This window comes from Symphodus melops (assembly GCF_947650265.1).
Source record: "Symphodus melops genome assembly, chromosome: 1".
NCBI lineage: Eukaryota > Metazoa > Chordata > Actinopteri > Labriformes > Labridae > Symphodus > Symphodus melops.
Genome location: NC_136691.1, coordinates 16,541,942 through 16,550,731, shown reverse-complemented (window position 1 = coordinate 16,550,731; position 8,790 = coordinate 16,541,942). Strand labels below are relative to the sequence as shown.

The following is an 8,790-nucleotide window of genomic DNA, read 5'->3' as shown; positions in this document are numbered from 1 at the left end:
TACAAATATTACACTTTTGAACACAATCATATTCAAACTCAATAAAAATGTGACAGTATTTTTTTTACACCTCTCATGATTTCATTTAACCCTGATTTCTGCCTCTCCCTCACAGTAACTCATCATACAGACTGAGTGAGTATACATTGCATGTGTGCAGGTGGCATGTGCGTTCATATATAGCAGAAGAGGGAATCATGTTGGCCTGGATTACTTAGCATATCTTCTGACCTGATATTTTTATTTCACCCAATATATCACTCTGACAAGCTGCAAAAAGGCAACTAATCATTCCACGTTTGGACATGGGTTCGAAAATTGCTCCTCTCCTTGGGACTTCCTCTAACGTTTTTTCAGTGAAATATCTGAAATTAAACATTTCAGATATGACCTTCTATAATCATTCTGTTATGACCTCTTTTAATCTATTGAAATCATCGATCTCCTGCTTATAGTTTACACATGATCATGAACTGAGTGATCAGGATTAATGGAATGAGCAATTCTGCTCTCTAGTGGTCATAAACAGTACTTCACTTTTTCTATCATCTCATACTCATACTTTCTGAAACAGTGAACCCGCCTTACCAACACACCTAAGATTAGGAAGCATCAATTTGATGACTGGATAGACTAGTGTAAGCAGTGTTTGAGCAAAGATCACAGAATTGATCTGATTACAGCGTCTCAAATTGTAAATGTTGTCGGTTCACTTGGTCTTGTATTGAGTTGAATACAAAAATTACAGTATTATTTGTTTACTCTGAAGCGTCCAAAACCTAGTCCATCAAAAAAAAAAAAAGTTATCTATGTTAAATATATGTTTACGGTGTAGAAAACAACTTCTGTTCCAACAGGTGAGAAGAAAACTGGATGTAACATGATGACTGTGACATTTCTGAATGAAACTAGCTGAACCTCATACAGTAACTCATGTTTGACGTCACTCAATATTTTTGCAAAAGTGAGAAAATATTTATACCAAGTTCTCTTGAACAAACTTTTAAAATTGCCTATGACACTACTTTCACATTTCAAAGAAATGTAGAAAAAAGGAGTATATCACTTGATCTGATGCTGGCTGCAATGTGTCTCTGACACACTCAGCATATGTCTTTCTTTAGCATGCTGTCTCTGTTTAAGATGACAGGTCACTGAATAATTAATGATCCTCCTTTAGAATTCTTTTCATTTCATATTCGTACAACTTTTACTCTCCACACAGAGCTTTTGAATACATTATGCCGAGGCCTCCTGAAGCTCCTGCATTATTGAAGTGAGGTTTTGTTGAAAACACGGTTCTCTGCTGCACAGATAACTTTAACAGAGATGATTGGGGCTTTAACCAAGGCACACAGACAATGAAACAATGGCTTAAATGTATCATTCATGAGAAATACTTGTAAGGAGAGGTTTTACTGCACTACCTGTCTTACTTCTTGCTGTTTTGTTTCATGGTTACCTGCTGGGACTGCTGCTTACAGGGACAGCATTTCTCTTCAAATCTGGGAGGTTTTTTTTTTTCTTTTTTTAAATAAGCATATAATTACAGCAAGGATATGCAGAATATTTTGGTGTGAGTCATAGGCTATGCCTCGTACACCAAAAGAGGATCTCAACAGCAACAAACATAGATGATGCAAGTTTCACAAATTGTTCTGGTTTTAAAGCACACAGATTAGGTTGCTCACCTCATACGATGGTAGCAGCTCCTGATTTCTACCCTGCAGAGAAAATATATATATATATTTTATGATTATTTATTTTGTCAGTTCTCATATAAGTAATATGACTGTTGAAATAACACCATTTTTTTTACGAATCAATTAAATAAAAATGCTGATAATGCCAATCTGACGTCAAACATTACTGAGCAACCAACCGTCCACAGCAGCTTTGTAAACATGATTGCAAAAGGATTACACAACTTTAATTGGATTTTATGTTTTCAATCAGGCAACACTATATCCATGATCTTAATAAGTGGAAACTCAGTCCCCATAGTCAAAACTAAACACACACAAATAAAGGAGCGGGGCCAAGATTCTGTGTGCCTAAGTGTTTGTGTGTGCATGCATATTAAAGTGTCTTTGTGGTCAGTCTGGCGGTAAGGGCTCACCCCCTGTAGCCACGTGTGATGTGTTCTTGGACACTTCGCCCTAACTTGCTCCCACTGCTTCTTAGGTTGCACATAAATGTGTATGAATGTCATGAGTTAATAGTGATGGACATTTAACGCAGCAGCCTCTGACGTCAGTGTGAGACTGTGAATGTGTAGGAGTGGCCTGCGGTGTAAAAGTGCTTTAAGTAGCCAGAAGACAAGCTCAAGTCTATTTTCTTAAAGTAGACTGAGAGCGCAATCATACTGGCCATCTGTACAGTGCCGTCCTCAAGCGTGATTGCAGATGACCAGAAGGCTGGTACGATGTGACCACACCCTCAACGATTCACCCTTTGAAGCATTGCCTCTCACAAAAGTGAGTGGCTTATGCAAATAATCTTGATTAATTAATCACAGAGTCTGTAATTGTAAAAATTGAAGATAAATGCCAAGTGTAAATATCACTTGGCACACTGTTTTTGTTTTAACAAGAGGCAGCAGAATGAGTCTGGAAACAAAGCAATGCATGAACTCAACAGAATAAGATTTTACACCACAAGAAGAAATAAAAGCATTTGGAGGGTGAATTTGGACAAGCCGTGATCTAAGATAAAAAAAAAGAACACCATGGATAGATGAGCATGCTAATTTATCATACAGAGCACAGGCGGAGCTGTGCTTGTAAGGGGATCTCATAATTTTTTAGTGACTACCTTATTATTACTACTGTGTCTGTTTAAATGTCCTTGGTCTTTGGAGAAACATAAAAGCAGAATCATGTGGTCGGAGAGTGACTCCACATGATTACTCTTATAAACAAAGACTTTGGTGATTCATGACCCCAGAGTTGATCGACTTCCATGTGATTCACGGCACTAGGTGGCGTAGTCACTGCAGGAACTCACTACCTGCCTTCACCTACCCCAGTTCTGAGCTCTATAGTACTCATACTTCTAGCTTTGGTGATAAAGCTCAGTGTAAATGCTGATCATTAGTACTAAATTAAATGTTTAAAACTGGTTCAAACGAACTACAACTTTTTAAATCATTTATCAGTTTATAATTCAGTTAATATAAATACAAGATGCATGTGAGATGACACATTTACATGATGTGAGATGCATGTTTTGTGTAGTTCAATTAAGCTGCTGACAGAGACAGGATGGACAGGATATCAAAACATGGCTTTTATTCCTTTATCATCAATTAAACAGGTGTTGAAAATAGGACAGCAAATGCCTGCAGTCTCAAGTTGAGATACATCGTTAGATTGTTCCCTCTGTTATTGAGATAAATGGGGGATCTATTTATAAAATAGGCCCCATAGCTCTATTTAACACTATAAAATCAAACAAAGGATAGACGTGGTAATGAGCACTGCATGTCTCATTATGCACTCCCTTTTCACACCTGTTCCTTTTCCCAATATCCATCCACCATCTGACACCAAACGTGTGAAAAGAACAAACTCGTATGACAAGACATTGAACTATTTCTGTTTTTCTGATGGAGGCTCTCTTGACGGATTTTTTCCTTTTTTGTCGTTTAGAGTACTCACTTGCTTTTGCTTTGTTTATTTGTTTATTTGTTTATTTAAAAGGATCCCCATTAGCTGACGCCAAGACGACAGCTAGTCTTCCTGGGGTCCAGCCTTGACATACAAAAAACATCAACAACAACAACACTTAGGCTATTAAAAATAAAGATAAAAACAATGAGATACAGAAAAGCAACATACATTTTCCTTGTGACATAACACAACCTTTCTCAATCAATAATCAAGATGGTATTATGGCTTTAAGAACAAATACAATCTTAGTCTCTTTTTAAAACCAGTTTTTCCCTTGATATTACGAATCTCAACTGGAAGATTGTTCCAAAGCCCAGTTGACCTGTAGGATACAGTCCTCTTCATAGCATTAGACTTAGGTAGAGGTAAAGTGATCTGTCGACTATTTGCCCCTCTTGTGTAATGTGAATGTGTATCTGAGCAGTAAAATATATTATCATAAAGAAATGTAGGAGTTTGAGTATTGATAATTCTGTGAAGGTATATTAATAAATTAGCATATAGTCTATGCTTGACCATCAGCCAAGCAAGACGTTCATGCATTTCTACAGTATTAGTTCTTGCAGAACAACCAAGAACCAGTCTTGCAGCCTTGTTTTGAGCAACTTGCAATTTATATAGAAGAGAGTTCGATGCAGCTGCCCATACAACTGAACAGTAATCTAAATGACATAAAACCAAAGTACGAACAACACGACTAAGCAACTGTGAGTTGAGAAACGGTGCACATTTACGTGTTACAGCAACAGCTCTACCCATTTTGTCAACAACTTTGTTGATGTGATCAGACCACGACAATGTGCAGTCAAGCCAAAGTCCAAGAAGCTTCACCGTTTGTACTTGCTGTATAGTTTGACCATTTATTCGTATCATCATTTTCGGATTTTGTGATAATCTATACTTAGAACCAAATATGATACTCATTGTTTTTGATAGATTTAGAATAAGTTTATTTGTTTTGATCCAATGAAAGAAGTTGCTAATCTCACCAGACAGTACCTGATTAAGCTCTGAACATGCAGGGGCTGCATAATAAAGAGTAGAATCGTCTGCAAACATTGTCAATGTTGCCTTGCTGAGTACAAACGGCATATCATTAGTAAAAATTGAAAATAACAAAGGTCCAAGGCAGCTTCCTTGAGGTAGTCCACAGTCAAGGTACTTCCTACACGATAATTCACCATTAAAATAAACCCGTTGCGACCTCTCAGACAGATAGCTTGTAAACCACCGAATAGCAGAGGAAGTAAATCCATAACTAATAAGTTTATGAATCAAAATGTCATGGTCAATCACATCGAATGCAGCACTGAAGTCGAGTAATATTGTACCCACTAGCATTGAGTCATCAATTGATTTTAACCAGCTATCCGACATTTGTGTCATTGCAGTGCAGGTGGAATGACCAGACCTATAAGCATGTTGGAACTTTGAGGTTAAACCATTGTGAGAAAAGTAATCTTGCACTTGCTTGAATACAATCTTTTCCAATAATTTACTCAGGACAGGCAATATGCTTATAGGCCTACTATTCTGACCACAGAAAGTTAATTTTGCATCTTTAGGTAAAGGAATGATCTTGCCCTCCTTCCAAAGCTTCGGACACACACCACTAATGAGACATCTGTTAAATATATGACAAATTGGTTTACAAATATGTGCAGCTGATAGTTTCAACAGCCTACTATCCAAGTTGTCAGTTCCAGCAGACCCCCCCACAGTCAAAGAGCACAGCAACATTTCCACCTGTACAGCATTAACCTGATAAAAATTAAATTTGCACTGTTTATCTTTCATAATAAATTTTCTTATCAGTTCATCGGAGTTGGAATCAACTATACAATCCATTTTCTCTCTAAGTTTAGAAACCTTGATAACAAAGTAGTCATTGAAATAATTTGCGATCTGTGACGGTTTAGTCAAATAAACTCCATTCAATTCAACAAAAGAAGAACAGGTAGATTTTCTTCCCATGATTTCATTGAGTACATTCCACATTCTTTTACTATCTGTACCACTATCAGCGATTCTTTTTTGAAAATACTTTTTCTTTTTCACTCTGTTCACCTTGGTTACTAGATTCCTTAAAGTACAATAAAGTTTTCTGTCTGCGAGGGAGCTAGAAAGAACAGCAACCTTTTTGGCCTCATCTCTGTGAGCCATCAAACCCTTTAATTCTCGATCAACCCAGGGAGCACCTTTGGCTTTAACAGTAAATTTCTTTAATGGAGCATGATTGTTGACTACTCTCATGTAAAGATCCATAAATAAGTTAAGGGAGGTATCCACGTCATCAATGGCGCATACTAAATCCCATTTAATATTATCCAGTTCCTTTAAAAAATTCTCCTCATTAAATGCCCTATAAGTTCTTTTCGTAATGATTTTAGGACAGGCTCTAGGTAGCTTTGTTCTTCTGGAGACAGCAACACAGTTGTGATCACTGAAGCCAACTGTTACCGAAACAGGTGATGAGCACAGATCAGGATTATTAGTATAAATATGATCAATACATTTTGATGTTAAAGATCCTGAACTATTACTCGAGATTCTTGTGGGTTGATTAATTATTTGAGATAAACCACAGGTGTCTGTCATAGATTTAAGTTTATTCTTAAGAGGACAATTTTCAGATAGCCAATCAATATTTAGATCACCCAGCCAGTATAGCTCCCTATTTTCCTCTGTCACTTTGTCTAGCATATTACATAAACCATTTAAGTACTCTATCCTGGCACTAGGTGGCCTATAACAACAGCCAACAACTATTGGTTTTAAATATGGAAGTTGTACCTGTAACCATAACACTTCAGCATCATCAACCATTAAGTCATGTCAAAGTTTCACAGGGAAATGATTACGTATGTAAATGGCCACACCACCACCAAACCTGTTTCGATCATGTCTATAAATTGAAAACCCCCCTATATCAACATCTGCATTGTCTATGAAGCTATCCAGATGGGTTTCCGAAACCATAAGTATGTCTATTTTGTTTAGTTGCAGAAACAGAGAAAGATCATGAATTTTATTCCTCAGACTACATATATTAATATGTGCAAGGATTAAACCTTTGGGCAGTTTATTTATACTGGTCATATTAAATGACGGTAAATAAGTGAGACATCATAATAAAATTTAAAATCTATTTGAATATTTTGTACCGTAAGCTGTTTTGTCTTCATCCAATAGGCCACAACATCACAGACATGTGCATATACACTCACAAAAAGATAAAATCGCATCTTGAGCTTAGGTCAGTGACTGACGTTGCTCAGACCTGGGGATGATGATCAGTTTATCGTACTTCAAGGTCGCTTTATCCCCTCTCTCTCTTGCAGCTTTCAGCTTCGGCCATAGCTCTTTCCTCCTCAGTTGCACAGCTTCAGAGAAATCTTCATTAATGTAGATCATAGTCCCCTTTCATTTCTTGGCAGAAGAAAGAATCAGCTCTCTGTCCTTGATACGAAGAAGTTTGACAACAATTTTTCTTGGCCTTCCATTCTCCTTGTATTGACCAAGTCTCTGGGCACGCTCAATGTCCATTTTTGTACCATCTAAACCCAAGTCTTTAGAAAGCATTTGACGTACCTTTTTCTCTGATTCACTCCAATTCTCTCCTTTCTCATCAGAAATGCCATCGATTAAAATGTTACATTTCCTGTTCTGGTTTTCAATGTAGTCCAGTTTATTGAACATTGCATCCAATTCCTGTTTGGACATAGTTATGGTTCTCTCGAATGCCTTTATCTTTGCCTCAATCTCAGTGCATCTTTTGGACTATGATTTTCTCTTAGCTTCTAGGTCCTTTTCCTTTACCACAAATGATTGCATACATTAGAATATGTTTTGCTTATGATTGCTTTATATCAAACATTTTACAAGACACTAATGAAAGAACATGCACAAGGTTTAATAAAATGGATTAAGAGAAGCTAATTAAAACAAAAAAAATATTTTATACAAGCAAGTCCATACTGAAGCCTTCATCAAAGCCATAAGATGACCCAAGGAATAAGCACATCTGTAATATAGTATATTGTAAGGCTAATCCACTATAGATTTGTACATTTATAGCAAGATTTTAAACTACATTCTGTGCTTCACTAACAGCCAATGCTGCTGAGCTAACTCAGAAGTGAGCTGATACCGACAATAGGGAGGGAAAAAAAAATCAGATACCAAAATATTAGCCAAATTACTTATTTGATCTATGTTTGTTCAGCAGAGATTAATAAATAGATACACCTCTATGTGTGTTTCCCAAACAGAGATGATATCTGAGCAGGCGGCCTAACTATATTTCCATCCTGTTCTGATTTAATCTTTTATCTATTCATAAAATTGCTGCCTGCGTGGGAAAGAGAGAGAGAGAGAGAGAGAGAGAGAGAGAGAGAGAGAGCGGACCTTGTGACTCAGAGCAACTTAACAAAACACTTGTTGAAAAAGGGGTTCTTGACTCCTGCAGAGAGATAAGACACAGCAAACCCACAAGAGAATCCAATCAGCTTCAAGAGTAGAATCATATCACCTACAGAAAGACATAAAGTCCACTGTCTGTACGTCCCTCTTGCAAATGCACCACTTGAGGTGTCTTGCCCCTATCAAAATTGAAGCGTCTGAAGAAATGTTAACGTACAGCTGCTTGCTGCTGTGCTGAACTCCTCTAAATAACGGAATACTTTTTAAAACGCAAGGCATACTCCTGTTGTTTGTGTCTGTGTTCATACACAGATAAAATGAGCAGATTTATGTTGTTTACTGCAAAAACTTGAATTAATTGAGAGTGGAAAACATCTTTGATACTGTATCCATGCAAACCTAAGAAGAAAAAAAGAAGTTCATCCACCACATAAGCACACCAATATGAAAAGGTTTGGGTTTTTTTTAATAAAAGCTTAACCTTTCTCTTGTCAAATATAGTATGAGTGTTTGCATAGGTAGACGTCATGAAAGCTTTGTAGTAAATAGAAAAATATTTCCTCGAAAATGCCCATGCACAAAATCCTTGATGATGACCATGAATACAAGGCCCCGTACAAAGACTCCATGAGAACACTATGTTCCTTTCCCACTATTATTAACAATGATGTACAAACAGGTTTGACACTTTCTAATA

At 36.9% G+C, this 8,790-nt stretch overlaps 1 long non-coding RNA gene across 1 annotated transcript; it reads left to right on the top strand.

Moving 5' to 3' along the window:
* Positions 1-4,729: 4,729 nt before the first annotated feature.
* Positions 4,730-7,065, top strand: LOC306827346. Its single transcript, XR_013779621.1, has 2 exons — positions 4,730-5,366; positions 6,521-7,065. It is a non-coding gene; the product is annotated as an uncharacterized lncRNA (long non-coding RNA).
* Positions 7,066-8,790: the final 1,725 nt, after the last annotated feature.